Here is a 16,521-nt window from a genome sequence, read left to right as displayed (position 1 = left end):
AAGAATGCTAACATGTCTCCGAACACATCAACGTCATCAATATCTTGATCAATATAAGCACAGATATTGTGTTTTGGATCATAAGGTAATAAAACAACATCTTCCTGTTGTACTTGAGGAGGTTGCTCTTGTGGTGGTTGTTCTTGCTGCCCTTGATCAGCAACCGGTGGATCTTGATTTACTTGATCAGCCATTATTACTGAATAGAGTTTAGAATATGTATTAGTAATATAAATAAATAATACAATATGTCGTGTGTAATTAATGTATTTACCCGTTTAGACGGTTGAAATAATTTATTGAATTCAAAAGGTAATTAAAAATAATTAAAAATAATTGTCATTCGTGTGATTATCACTCTGATTCGTTGCTATCCAGTAACGAATCAAGTGATTCGCTATCATGTAAATAGATTAATGAAGTAGACCTAGCGAATTACTATTTAAAAGGACGAACTAGAATCTAGTTCGTTATAATATGACGAATCCACATCTGATTCTTTAACTAACTTATTCGCTTAATCTAATTCGTTTGAAATCTTAACGAATTGGACACCATAAAGTTCCAATTCGCTAAAGTTCATGAATAGTCAGTAATTTAGACTTGATCATTGACTCACACAGTCAAATTCAAAGTTAATATGAACATCGAAAGTCAAAAACACAAACCCAGCTTCAGTTAATCCATAACCATCGTTGGATAATCGAAACATTATGTGTAGTGATCTCGGAAACCTATTATTGAACACATGATGTTGAGATTGAGGCTCAAGACCAAGAACTAACTTAGGTGAACCAGAGTATAAAAACTCCGAAACTATAAACACTCAATCGACCCAGCAAACAAGAATCATACTTCGATTAAAGTCTACCAAGGGTATCGGAATCGCAATCCGATCACAAATGATTATACATCAACTAAATAAACACCTTATATCATAAATAAATCAGGGTTTTGAACTCAGAAAACCCTTAAAACAGAAATATAAATAATTAGTCTATTCAAATAACACCATTTTTAACGAAAATGACATAGATATGATCGTCTATACCTTAGCAACACAAAGATATTCGTAAAAGATCGAAATTTGAAAGTCGAAAATCAGAGAAAAATTTGAAAAATGTGACTTTAGGTGTAAGGAAAAAGACGAATAGTGAAAGGACGGTTCGTGTTTCTGTCTTATATGGCCTTACACACTACCCAATGTACCCTATGTACGGATCAAGTGATTCGTTTGAATTCTGAAGTAACGAATCAGGCAATTCGTTAATCCAATTCGTTATATCAGAATAGCGAACAAGACATGTTTTGTATTTTGATTCGTTAAATATTTGTATAACGAAGTAGAAGTGATTCGTTACAGAGTGCGGAAGCGAATTAGGTGAGCGAACTAGAAATTAGTTCGCTAAAGAATCACCCAGTTCGTTATCCATACTTAACAAATTAACTTTTAACGATTAAAAAAAATATTAAATAATATGTAAAGAAAGAAAGATAAAATATTTTTGGTATTTTGTAAAGAATTTTAAAGAATGTATTTACAAAGAAGTATCCGAACATTAAAAAAAATGGACAATCTTTTTGTGTTTTTCTATGATTTATCAAAAGCAGTACATATTTTTGTGTTTTTGTTGAGTTTGAGCAGAGAATCATATTGACAAAATTGCCCTTCCATCACAGTTTTATATTTCAACGATATTATGACTGGCGTTAAGTCGGTCATTGGTATTGTTGTCCACTTAAATCTAATAACAAACTTTCAAGTGTTTTTGTGATATGATTAATTGGTTCAATTATAGCACAGAATATCAGAAACTATCAGCTTCTAATCTCGGTTCAAGCTTAATTTGATTTTTTCCATATCACCCCAACTTGACTTAAACCATTATATTGTTGATCAAAATTTTATTTTAAAGAAATTTATGAGCAATGCATTGATTATCTGTTACTGTGAGTGAATATGCACGAGTCCATCTGTCGGCTTACATACATTGTATCCCCTGGGGTCTATTTCTTAATGGTATTAAGATGCACGCAAGGGAGGAACCATGTATGACTAATATCGGATTTTGATCAAGTCAGTAATTTGAAAATTTGTACGAAGTACAGCAGTGATCAAGTTTAATGACTTTGGGTTTGCTCTAAAAGCGAATGAAATATTCGTGCGTATGATACCCAGATGATTAAGCCGCATAAAGACTCACAGTGTCCAGAACCTCAAAGCTTGTTATTTGCTTTATTTTATTTTTGGATGATCAAACAAGTATAAGGCTTGAGTATGACAGGTTATTACATTTCTGCCATCCTCACCGAGACTTTTCTAGAGACTAGCACCTCTTTCAATTTGGCATTCTTTTATGTTTATATCACAAATTTTACTCTACTTGGTTGTTTTAAGACCTACCAATGCACCAATGCAATTAAGCACACAGTCTTTTAAGCTTACTTCTTGCTGGACTTGGATTCAAGATAATCAATGTACTATCATTTTCTCTTTTTGCTTCATAAACTTAAAATTTTGAGGAGCATAAAACAAAATAAAGATAAATTTAATCGCCCCAGTTAACTTAAGTCTATAAATAAATGGCTGTTCTATCAATTCAACAAATGAATAATAGGACCAAGACATGCAAGCATGCTTCACAAACTTAAATAACCGACATAATTTTCAGCGAGAAAATAATCTAAAACCGCATAACGAACGCCCCAAATATTTTCCATTATCAGGTGAATGGCTAACCTGATCATTTACAAGTAAATGTCAGGACCAAACATATACACGTACATGCCCTTCAAGTGTAGATAATTGACATAGTTTTCAGCGAACGCATGCAAAAATCTTTTTGGTTTTTCTCTATACAAACTTTAAAAACACAATATTTTTGTCTTTTTCAATTTTCTTATATACAAAATAAACTTCACAGTTTTTTTGGATTTTCGTATTTTTCTGTACAAACTGAAAATACATTCTTTTTGGATTTTCAAATTTTAAAAATGTTTTTGGTTTTTCAAAATTTTTAAAGGAAAACATTAAAGAAAAGAAAGCAATCTTTTTGTACTTTTAGAAATTTTTAATGTTTTTGGATTTTATCTATTCAAACGAAAAACACAATCTTTTTGTATTTTCTAGATTTTCACCCCCTAAAACCAAAATAATTTTTAGAAGAAAAATGACATAAAATAAAGATAGTCATCCTTTTTTAAGGATATCAGCGAGGGTCTTCAATCCGTTTAAACTAAGCAAAAAATGAAAACGCGTTTTGTCAAAAGCTTTGGTAAACAGATCGGCTTTCTGAAAGTCAGTATGTACTTTCTCAAGATCAATCAACTTCTTCTCAAAGCAATCCCGTATAAAATGATATCAAATTTCGATATGCTTTGTTTTCGAATGTTGTACAAGATTCTTTGTGATAGAAATTGCAGCAGAATTATCAATCAGAATAGGAGTAGTAAGAAATTTCAAACCGTAGTCGCGGAGATGTTGTTGTACCCACAAAACCTGGGAATAGCAACTCGAGGCTGCAACATACTCAGCTTCGACGGTTGAAGTGGAGACCGTTGTCTGCTTCTTACATTGCCAGGAAACAAGCCTGTTTCCTAAAAATTGACATCCTGCAGTTGTTGATTTGAAGTTGATCTTGCAACCTCCATAGTCCGAGTCTGAATAAGCAGTAAGATAAAAAGTATCATCCTTGGGATACCACAACCCGATGTCTGGATTTCCCCTCAAATACTGAAGAATTCTCTTAACCGCAGCTAGATGAGTCACTCGTGGACTTGCTTGAAACCTAGCACAAAGACAAACATCAAACATAATGTCAGGGCGAGAAGCCGTTAGATACATTAAAGAACCGATCATGGCACGATAGAGGGTAGGATCAACGGTATCCTCCAATTCATCCGGTGATAAATTGTAACCCACTGGAAGAGGAGTAGAAGGGATTTTTCCGGCAGATATCTTGAATCGGCTCAAGACGTCGTTCACATACTTAGTCTGGTGAATAAAGATTCTGTTAGCAGACTGGTGAACCTCCAACCCTAAAAAGAAATTCATCTCTCCCATAGAACTCATTTCGAACTTTGTTTGCATGGACTTCTCGAACTCCTTACACAACGTGTCGTTTGTTGACCCAAAGATAATGTTGTCGACATAATCTGAACTAGGAGAAGATCGTCAACAACAGTTTTATGAAATAAAGTGCAGTCGACAGTTCCTCGTTTGAAGCCATTATCAGTCAGATGGTCGGAAAGCGTGCCATACCAAGCTCTCGGGGCTTGATGTAGACCATACAGGGCCTTGTTTAATCGGTAAACTTGGTCAGGATAATCAGGATCTTCAAAACCAGGAGGCTGTAAAACAAAAACTTCCTCGTGTAGTTCACCATTGAGAAAAGCACTTTTAACATCCATTTGATAGACCTTGATATTCTTATAAGCCGCATATGCCAGGAAGATTCGAATCGACTCTAATCTTGCAACTGGAGCATATACTTCTGTGTAATCAATACCATCTTGCTGATGAAAACCTTGCACCACTAGACGTGCTTTGTTTCTGACAATCACCCCTCGATCGTCTTTCTTACACTTAAATACCCACTTAGTCGGAATCGCTTTCTTGACTCTAGCAGGCTTGTCTATTAAATCCCAAACACCCAAACGTGCAAATTACTGTAATTCTTCTTGCATAGATTCTACCCAAGAAGGATCTTCAAGTGCCTTACGAGCCGTCGTTGGCTCAACTTGAGATAGAAAGCAAGTGAATTTTGCAAGATTTACAATTCCCGATAAATGTAAATCGGTATACGCACACAATACCTTATTATCACTTGACGAAGCAACTTGATGACGTGTACGAACGCCCACATCAAGTTCTCCAATGATGTTTTCCTGTGGATGATATCCATGAATACGAAGAGTGGGATTCTCAGGTTCAACAACATTATCAAATAAGTTAGTGTAATGTTCACCAAGTTCAGGAGATGAAACATTATCACTGTCAAGTTCAATAACTTGATCTTCAACTTGATCATCATCAGAAGAAGAAGTTAAATTATCAACATTAACTAGAGAAGCAACATGTGGTTCTTTAGTTGGAGCATCAGGTTGAGCTTCAACATCATTAGCACTTGAAAATCTTGGAATTGCCAAATGTTCTTCAAAGTATGCTCGAGCCAGGTCTTCGTCTATGTGTTCAGTTGGTGGAGTAAATGAATTAAATAAACTATCGTAGTCAAACATCCAATCGGGACCTTTCCCTTGAGGAGGAGTTGTGTACTTTTGACAGTCCACATGGTACCACTCTTCAACGCAACCATATGTAAAGTTGAATACCCTTTTCTTTGGAGATGCATATCCCAAGAAATACCCTTCGATAGCTTTTTCCTCAAATTTACCCGCATCCATCTTCAACATTGTACACGGACACCCAAAAGGTTCCAGGTACTTTAAGTTAGGTTTTCGATTATTCAATAACTCATAACTTGTCTTTTTGAGTCTTTTAACAGTTAGAACCCGATTAAGAGTATAACAAGATGTATTCACCGCCTCATTCCAGAATTGGACGGGAAGCTTAGAATCAACGAGCATTGTACTGCAGCCTCAATCAAGGTTCGATTCTTTCGTTCAGCAACACCATTTTGTTGAGGTACATAAGGTGCACTGTATTCCCGATGTATTCCCTTTTGAACACCAAAGAAATCTAATACAGTGTTTTTGAACTCAGTACCATTATCACTTCGGATTCTCCTCACCTTTTGTTTGTATAGTGATTCAATCTTGGTGATAAGGTTTTGTACCAAAACCGGTGTTTGATCTTTCGAACTCATAAATAACACCCATGAGTATCTTGAATAATCATCAGTCACCACAAGACAATACCAATCCCCAGAAATACTCGCACGATTCACAGGACCAAATAAATCCATATGAAGTCGTTCAAGAGGAGTATTAATGGAATTCAATAATTTAGAAGGATGTGTTTTCTTCTTCTGCTTTCCCTTTTGCATGCAACACAGTGATCGGATAATTTAAAATTCTTCAACGAGACACCTTCCACTAAATCATTAGCCATCAAATAATTCATCTTTCTAACATGTATGTGACCCATTCTACGATGCCATAGAATCGAGTCTTTCTCGGTTGCTTTCGAGAGAAAACATGTTTCAATCGATGTGGATACCTTAGAGCTCATGTTTAAGACATAAATATCATTCGATCGTGGTGATCGCATGACAACCATGTCATCGGGAATAACATAACCCGGTTTCAAGATAAGAGATTCTTTGTCAGTAAATATCGTTGTGTACTTTTTATCACAAATCTGCGATACACTTAATAAGTTGTGATCCACTTTATCACAATAATTTAATTTCTCAAAAGTAATGTGACCATTTGAAACTTCACCCTCTTGTGTGATCATGCCCCCAGAATTCCCAGCAAATGCCACATAACCCCCTTGAATATTTCTCACGTTGGTTAATAGGTCGAGATTCCCAGTGATATGACGAGAACATCCACTATCCATTATCCAGTTTTCACTAGACACATTCTTGGATGAACCCTACACACAAAATAAATATGATTAGTTCAAAAAGGCAGCCCAGACCTCAGTCTTGGGCACCTTTTGGTTTTCTCTTTGATCATTAAATTTAACATCCCACTTGTGAATAAGTTACCGGCTTCCTAGACTTTCGTCTTAAGTAAGCTGCTTGAACAATATCTGAATTCGTGTTCCTACAAATTGGCTCATATGGATCAAACTTTGATTTTACCTGACCATGTGTCTCATTAACATGAATAACCTTTCGAGGATTCACATTAGAGAACATAATATGAGTGTCATCAGCATACAACACAGGTCGTTTCAGAATCTCTTTTACCAAAGGAACCGGCTTAGAATGGTCCTTGATAAAAGGATGAAGATTCTGATAGCTCTTCTGACTACAATTCCTCACTACATGACCATGTTGACCGCAAATAAAACAGATTCGCATGTCTACACGATGATGTTGAGAGGTAGTTGGAACGAATGACGCAGAAGTTTGATGATGACTCACATTTTTGGTCATGCTCTTAGCAAACTCATTAGATAATTCAGACTTCTTTTTCAAGTAGAAATCTAAATTAGAACAGTTCGAGAAACTTTTCAACGTATCTGTCCCAGTTGACTTCACAAATTGAATTTTATTAGCTTCTTTTAAAACTTGCTTTGCATTAGTCAATGGGTCAGATGGAACTGATGTTTTCACTTAAGCATATCGACGTTCTAGATCTTGAATCTGTGAAGTTTCATTGATAAAGACACTCTCAATAAGTTCAGGTTTAATGATACTTATTGGAATATCTTTTTCTGTGAACATCATGTCCATCCCCTTTAACTTAAAAACTCTAACAGATGAAGGCTTAGAACTAGGAGGATTAATAAATCGCATTATGTCCTCATCAGAAATCTTTGGTTTATCTGACTTCTTTACCTTTACTGGTTTAGTTTTCACCGGTTCTTCCTTATTCATGTGAGACTTGAATGAACCATACACAGCTTCCTCAAATTCTTGAGGTTCGCAAAGAATATGATTAGAACTAGGGATGTTCTTATTCTTGTGTATTATCTCAGGTTCAAACACATCCTCGATAATTACTTTGTCGACATTCTCAACAAAGACTTTGTTACTTTGAACATGAGGTTTTTGAGGAACAACTTGGGGCTTAACAGTTTCTTTTTCAGTTTAACCGGTTTAGATTTTTCAGAAATCACAGATTCTTTTTCAATCAAATCCTCTTCTTTTCTAGCAAAAGGATTAATTTTGTAATCACTGTGAAAAGGTGGCGGAATTTCAACAAAACCGATTCCTTTCTTTGAATCCTTTTTTTTACCAGATACTTCAATAATTTCATTCATCAGAAAAGAAGAATTTCTAAATTTTCCCAGTTTGTTCTTCAACTCAAGAACCTCATTCTCAAGTTCAGTTATCTTTGAACGATGTTTCAGAATTTCTTGAAACTTTTGGTCATTAATCGTCATTTTTACAGATAACTCAGCTTTGAGATCGTGGTTACTTGTTGACAATGCTTCAATCTTTTCTCGAGATCTCATTTGAGATTCAAGAGATTGTCGATAAGTATCCTTCAGAGAAGCAATTTCTCTTACAAGATTATCATTGTGATTTTTCAAAACTTCTAACTTAGGTTTGTTAGATTCACAATCAACACATGATACTTTAACAGATGAAGTAGCAGGGATAGAATGACTACCCTCATTGATCTTGGCCATGCAAGCAAATACTGTTGGAGGCTTGCCGCAAGAGTCGTCAGAATCAGATCCAGAATCATTATCAGAAGACATCTCACTTCCACTTGCATCTTGACAATCTTTATGTAACCCAAACATAGCTAAATTTGCTTGAGTAACATTACATAGTAACTGTTGTGACCAATCATTTCCATCTGCCAACATTATTGTGATGTAGAAGTAGATGGTTTCTTTTCAGTATCACTACCTCGTGAGAAGAATTTTGATGTTGACCACGAGAACCAGTGTATTCTTTCTTTGGTTTGTCACATTCCTTTGCAAAATGCCCAAATTCTTGACAATTATAGCATTTTACTTTCAACTTGTCAAAACCCAATTTCTTGTTTAAAGCTGGAAGATCTTTTCCAGTTCTTTGCATGAATATTTTTACTTTACGGACAATCATAGCCATGTTCCACTTTAAATCCATGATTTCCAAATCATCTGGATCTATCTGATCATAGTCCTCATCAGTTAAATCACTTGTGGCAATCTTACTACTCACTAAGTTTTCATATGAAGACATGAAAGCTGTCAGAAAAGCAAAGTTTTGCTCAGCTTCCTTAATATTAACACTAGGTGGTGAAGCAAATGGATTAGTAGTAGTTGAACTTCCAGAACCACCAAACAATCCAGAATTACCAGCAGAGTAAAAACATACTTTTGGATCATTAAACATAGTTGATTCTTTTTTACTTGCAGCTTGTGTAAGAAAAGCATTTATTGGAGAGATCGTTGAACTAAGAGGCATACTTCCACCATAGAAAGCAGGATCTTGACTTTCCTTGGAGGTTTTTTGACACTTAAGATCGTATTCTCTGTCTTCAATCTTTTGTAAAAATTCAAGTGCAGTCAAGTCTTCATTCAAGAAATAGTCATTCTCTTTCAATACCATTAGAAATGTTGAGTAAGAACTTGGAAGCACACTCTTAATAGTGTCAATTTTATCAGTCTCAGAAATTTCCAATTTCATTTTATCCATTTCAGCAATTAAATGATTAAACCGTGTAATCATCTCTTCAACTGTTTCTCCCTTCAATAGATTAAAGTTTCGAAACTGAAACTTGAGCATCACTTTCTTACTCTCAGCTGTGTTCCCCATACTTCTCATACGCACATGTTGAAATAAAGAAGCACATCTCTTGATACTACCCACTTGATGAAAGATATTTTCGGACAATGCCATAGTAAGAGTGGAATAGGCTTTTATCTCGATTTCTAAAGCTTTCTTCTCTTATTGTGAGTATTGAGAAACAGCTTTAGGAGTATACCCAATATTATCATCACCAATCATTGGTGCCATATAAACTTCATCTAGACAATATGAGCAATCAGGGTGAACATACCCCAAATGAGCACGAAAGCGAGGTTCCCACTTGTCAAAGTCACTAAACTTCATCAATCTTGGACATTTCGAATGTGAACCTATCTCGGTATCAAGTTGCAACATTTGTTGCATCAAAATGTTTTGAGAAGCCAATGCATACATACCGGCCATTTTTGACAAGTTTTAAAAATGTAAGGGTGTAGCTAATCAACCAGCGAATAAGATTAATGAATGGTAAATGTAACGAACTGTAAACAGTTGTAGCGAACTGTGAACAGTAGATTAACGAATCAAATCTTAACGAAGCTAAGTGATGTGTGAAAATGTATAATATAAATAAAGAACGAATCACAATTAAGCTTTAAATTTATAAAAACGAAAATCCTATAGAAACCACACAAAACCGGCAAGTGTACCGATCATAAATAGTATAGCATCAAGGAAGTCCGGATGTCGAACTCAAAGACACGTGAAAACGTTTATGATTAAGAAAACTCTAACCAAGACTTACCAAAATAATATTTATTTAATTTTTAAGATTTTATTTAACTACTTAAATTAATTTAACTAAACGAAAACGTTTGACAAAATACTCTTAGAAATCTTTGACTTAAATTCAATATGTAAAAACGTCTACCTAGGAATGAATCATGTTGACAGAAATAACAAGACAATGGATTGAAAATATTCACGACACCGGTTATAAAAGATGACACAACCAAAACTTGTTTTAAGAAAGTCAAATTACCTCTCAGTCTCTCTAACAATCTCTAACTTATTTTAGTTGATTTTAAAGAATAAACCGGAAAAACAATTATTAACGTGTTCAAATGTTGAATTACCTCTCGGTCTCATCGACACGCTATCCTAATGAAAACGAATACTACGCACCCAAGGATAGAGGAACAATTTAACTTAACCCAAATTAAACCAACTAATTGCACATAAACACTCAAACTTGACAAGACAAAACCCGCTCTCGCGCGGTCTTAATTCTAACAAGTAAAAGCAACGAGACAATATTACTTCTTATCACCTCTCGGTCTCAAAGAAGGTGTACTTTAACTGATTTTAGATGATTATATTACCCACTTATCCCTACGGTTGTACTTCCCGCAAATAAACCCCAAACACCAAGTAAAGAGTTTAACAAGCAATCAATTAATCAAAACCAATTCAATTAACTAATGCAAGAGGATTACAAGTAATAACAAATAAAACACAGCCATCACACACAATCTAATTCATGGTTTAGTTAAACTTTACATCAATAATTTAAGTCTTGAACATTAACAATCCATTAAACAAGTCAAAACTACTCAACAATCATCTATCCTAGGTAGAACAAACAAGTTTAGCTACATATTAATTTTGGACAGCCATGCATACTCAAGAAAAATACCATAAACATCATCATAAACATTATAAAACTCATTCAAGATCCAAACTCAATCAATAACAAGACAAACTATCAAACAATTGCAAAACAATTAAAATTAAAAGACCAAATCAATAGAGTTAGGGTTCTTGAACAAAAAAGTAAAGTTTAAGGATGTTTTACTAAGTATTATGGCTGAGATTTAAGATTGTTTGAAGCCCCTAGCTGCTGCCCCAAGCCTCCTTCTTCCTTTTCCATCCGCCAACAGCTTCTTTTTTTTCTTTCTTCTTTGGCCGGCGGCAGAACTAGTTCCGATCGGAACTATGTGTAGAGGTTAGGGTTTTGTGATTTCGGGTCTTGTTGATGAATAATGGCTGATTCCTCTTGATATTAATTAAATATAATAATATAAAAGGCTCTTAAGATGTGGGCTTGGGTCGGGCCTTGATTAAACTTTGAAACTTTGACACTTAAACCCTCCAAGTTCTCTTTTTCTTGCCTTTTTTTACACATCTTTCCATAAACTACACAAAACATTTCAATTTTGTAAAACTTTGCACTTAACCCCCTAAACTTACATAAATTTGATATTAAATCATTAAAACATTATAAAATTGTAAGGAAATATAAGTGTGTTATTCAACACATCAAACATCCCCACACTTAAGACTTTTTCGTCCCTGAAAAATATTTTACTGCAGTTGGATCAGAATCGGAAAATCAAAGTCAAATCAAACATATAGGTTAGATTTTAAAGCTCAGAAAAACGCAAAAACCACGATCATCGATATTGTTGTCCACCTAAAACCATGCCTTAATCTTTACCGGGACAAATAAGATCCGACAATAATATTACTTAGTGGTTTACACAATTAAGACCCGCTTATTTTCTGCTTTTACCGGACCAGACCACCCCAACTTGACTTAAACCTCAAAGTTAGCAGAATTAAAACTTTGTTGCTCAATATTTATGAATAGTTAAGACGATCAAGGGTATTGTTTATCCACCTAAGCTTAAGCATCAAAGTCTACCAAGCAGCCATTAAATATGATTAAGGTTCAATTATTCATAGCCAGTGCTCCCCACAACATGACATACCCTCGTTATCAAGCAATACCCCAAATCCATAACCATAGGTGAGTATGCAAAATTTTATCTGTAGGGATTACATGTAGCGTGTCCCTTGTGGTCCGTTTCTTAATGGTAATGAGACGCGAGCAAGGGGACCCCACATGACTAACAGCGTGGATGATCAAGTCTGTAGTGTATTTGTACTTTCGTACTGTTGTGATCATGTTTTATAGACTTATAAGGTTTTGCTCTTTGGCTTTATTTTAAATATCCACAACCCCACTTAGGAATTGTGAATACCCAGCTAAATAGATTGCATACAGACCCATGGTCTCCGGACCCGAAGCATCCCATCAATACAGGATTTAAGGTTATAAAACCATACGCCGATGAGGTGTAAAACACTAACTAACATTTTAAGATTTATATCACAGGCTACACGGCATACTCTAACGTTAAACCTACCCAAGCATCATATGATAACGTATTCAAATTTTTAAAACTCATGATATTTCCAATTTTTCATACCAAAATTTGAGGCTTGAGTATGGCCCGACCTTTCATTGCTTATTTTCCACGGACAAAACGCTTTACCCACAAAAGATTTCCGTTTAACCGTTTTATCAAATTTGCCCTTTCATTTTCAAGGCTGAGCCTACCGACACATCCCAAGCTAAGTGCGTTTTCTTTTATTTATCTCATATTATTAGTAGTTTGAAAAACTGATTTCCGAATAAAATCATCATCTCCGACTTTAACGCAAAAGAAACTAAAAACAAAGGACATTTTTATTTATATATATATATATATATATATATATTTATTATTATTATTATTATTTTTACAACGTACGAAAACGAAAAACGAGTGAAAAATTTTTATTTTTAAATTTTTTTTAATTTTTAATTTTTTTTTCTACAACTAAGTAAAATAAATTCTCATCCCCACACTTAGAACGAAATCGTCCTCGATGAGAACAAGGAAAAGAAATAAAATAAAAATAAAACGTAAAGCATAAAATAAAAACTTTAAAGAACAGAAATTAAAATAGAGAACGGGTTACTCCCTTGGTTTAGATGCAGATTCTTCATCAGCTTTGTATGATTCGAACGAGCGACCGTATAGCATTTCATTCGCGGCCGCAACCACGGGTGAACCAGTTCCAAAACGCCATCAGAGCTACCATGCGCATAATAATACCTGTAACAACTCAAACTCGCTCGCATGTAGCGGTGTACAAAACAGAAAACAAAAACATAAGAAATAAACATATTTTTGAATTTTTTTTTTTATTTTATTTTTATTAAATATTTATTTTTTTTGTATTTTTATGTTTTTATAAATAGAAATAAAACAAATAAACACAGAAAGTAAAGGGAATCATAATAAAAACTCTACAACTCGGGCTGTCTCCCGAGTGATGCATTCATCACGACTATTCCTCGGTGAATGAGTCAAGGTAGAACACCTCGACTGTCTGATAAGTTATCGGCTCTCCAATGTAGTGCTTCAGTCTATGGCCGTTCACCTTAAACTTCCCGCTTCGATCTTGTATCTCAATGGTGCCATACGGGAAAACCTCAGTGACCGTGAACGGTCCCGACCATCGGGATTTCAACTTTCCCGGGAATAACCTCAACCGGGAGTTATACAATAAAACCTTATCCCCACACTTAAACTGCTTATTACCCTTCAGCTTTCTATCATGCAGTTCCTTCGTCCGCTCCTTATACCGAAATGATTGTGCATATGCGTGATCCCGGAGCTCCTCTAATTCATGTAATTGATGGAAACGATTACCCTCTGCGGCGAGTAAATCAAGATTAACCCTTTGAAGGGCCCATGAAGCGCGGTGTTCCAATTCAACAGGAAGATGACAGGCCTTCCCATAAATCATCTGAAATGGTGTGGAACCAGTCGGAGTCTTGTAGGCTGTACGGAAGGCCCACAGAGCGTCATCTAATTTGTCGGACCAATCCCGACGATTTGAACCAACCGTTTTCTCGAGAATACGTTTGATTCCCCGATTACTCACTTCCACTTGCCCACTAGTCTGTGGGTGGTAGGCGGTCGCAAGCCGATGGGTGACCCCATAACGCTTCAACGCCTTTTCCATCTGCGAGTTGCAGAAGTGAATACCTCGATCACTGATCAAGGCTTTCGGGACTCCAAAACGAGCAAATAGATTTTTCAGAAAACGGACTACCACTCGGGCATCATTGGTGGGTAGAGCTTTGGCCTCAACCCACTTAGACACGTAATCGACGGCCACGAGTATGTATTTGTTTCCACGCGAAGATGGAAACGGTCCCATGAAATCAATACCCCAAATATCAAAAACCTCACAAACTTGAATGGCATTCTGGGGCATTTCGTTTCGTGAAGAAATGTTGCCGACACGCTGGCAACGATCGCAACTCTTAACGAACAGGTGAGCATCCTTAAAGATAGACGGCCAGTAAAAACCAGAATCAAAGACTTTCTTTGCCGTAGAACTCACACCGTGGTGACCTCCAGTCGGTCCCACATGAAAATGGCTCAAAATTTGCCATCCTTCCTTGACATCTACACATCTTCTAATAAGCTGATCAGCACCAATGCGGAAAAGATATGGATCGTCTCAGAGGTAAAATTTGATGTCAGCAAAGAATTTCTTCTTTTGCTGGTAAGGCATCTTTGGGAGGTATCCGTCGGCGAGATAGTTCGCGAAATCAGCAAACCATGGAAAACCTTCCTCTTGTGCAGTAACGAACATCAGACTCTCCGTTGGAAAACGATCGTCGATCCTAACTCCTGAATCTCCTGAATCAACTCCCTCTAGTCGTGACAGATGATCAGCCGCCACATTCTCGGCTCCCTTTTTATCACGGATCTCTATATCGAATTCTTGAAGCAACAGGATCCACCGGATAAGACGAGGCTTAGCATCCTGCTTGCTGAAAAGATATCTGATAGCGGCATGATCCGTATAAACAATCGTTTTGGACAAAACTAGATAGGACCTAAATTTGTCGAAAGCGAACACCACAGCTAAAAGCTCTTTTTCGGTGGTGGTATAGCTTTCCTGTGCGCCATTTGAGGTCCGGCTTGCATAGTAGATCGGATGGAAATGTTTATCCTTCCGTTGTCCAAGAACCGCTCCGACTGCAAAGTCGCTCGCATCACACATCAACTCGAATGGTAACGACCAGTCTGGAGCAACCATTATCGGGGCGTTAATTAGTTTGTCTTTTAGAAGATCAAACGCCTCGATACACTGCTCAGAAAAAATAAATGGAGCATCCTTCTCCAAAAGTTTGGTCATGGGTCTCGCAATTTTAGAAAAATCTTTGACGAACCGGCGGTAGAACCCGACATAACCTAGAAAACTACGAATTGATCTCACAGAAGTAGGCGGGGGAAGATTAGAAATGGTCTCGACCTTTGCCCGGTCAACCTCTATCCCCGCACTTGAGATTCGATGACCTAGAACAATGCCCTCGCGAACCATGAAATGACATTTCTCCCAGTTAAGGACTAGGTTGGTGTCAACGTAGCGGGACATCATCCTCTCGAGATTTGATAAACAATGATCGAAGGAACTCCCAAATACGGAAAAATCGTCCATGAACACCTCCATGGAGTCCTCGATCATATCATGGAAAATGGCCACCATACACCTCTGGAATGTGGCCGGAGTGTTACAAAGTCCGAACGGCATACGTTTGTAAGCAAACGTTCCGTAAGGGCAGGTGAAAGTGGTTTTCTCCTGGTCGTCGGGAGCTATCGGAACCTGGAAGTACCCGGAGAAACCATCTAGGAAGCAGTAGTACTGCTGACCTGCTAAAGGCTCTAACATCTGATCAATGAATGGGAGAAGAAAGTGGTCTTTCCTGGTGGCATCATTCAGTCGGCGATAGTCGATGCAGACTCGCCATCCCGTCACAGTCCTCGTGGGAATAAGCTCGTTCCTCTCGTTGGTGACAACAGTCATGCCACGTTTTTAGGAACCACTTGGACTGGACTCACCCAAGCACTATCAGAAATGGGGAAAATGATCCCCGCATCAAGGAGTTTAATGATCTCCTTCTTTACGACCTCTTGCATTTTCGGATTAAGCCGCCGTTGCGACTGGACGACAGTTTTGAAATTTTCCTCCATGAGGATTTTATGAGTGCAGAACGAAGGGTTGATACCCTTGATGTCGATAATCTTCCAAGCAATAGCCTCCTTGTGCTCTCGTAGTACCCTCAACAACTTCTCCTTCTCGACCTCGGTCAACGCAGATGCAATGATAACCGGAAGCTTCCTCTCTTCATCTAAAAAAGCATACTCAAGGTGGGAAGGTAAATCCTTAAGCTCTAAGGAAAGAGGAGGACTCTCGACCGAAAGTCGGTCCATCGGATCGTCTCGTACGATCTCAGCAGACACGCCAGATTCAGGGGTATGCGACTCGGTGTCGTCATTTAAAGACTGAT

This window comes from Bidens hawaiensis, unplaced genomic scaffold (genome assembly GCF_021521415.1).
Source record: "Bidens hawaiensis isolate Kalapana, Puna unplaced genomic scaffold, B.hawaiensis_p1.1 tig00013297_1, whole genome shotgun sequence".
Taxonomy (NCBI): Eukaryota; Viridiplantae; Streptophyta; class Magnoliopsida; order Asterales; family Asteraceae; genus Bidens; species Bidens hawaiensis.
The sequence above is the reverse complement of the archived record's forward strand: the minus strand, read 5'-3'. Positions refer to the sequence as shown.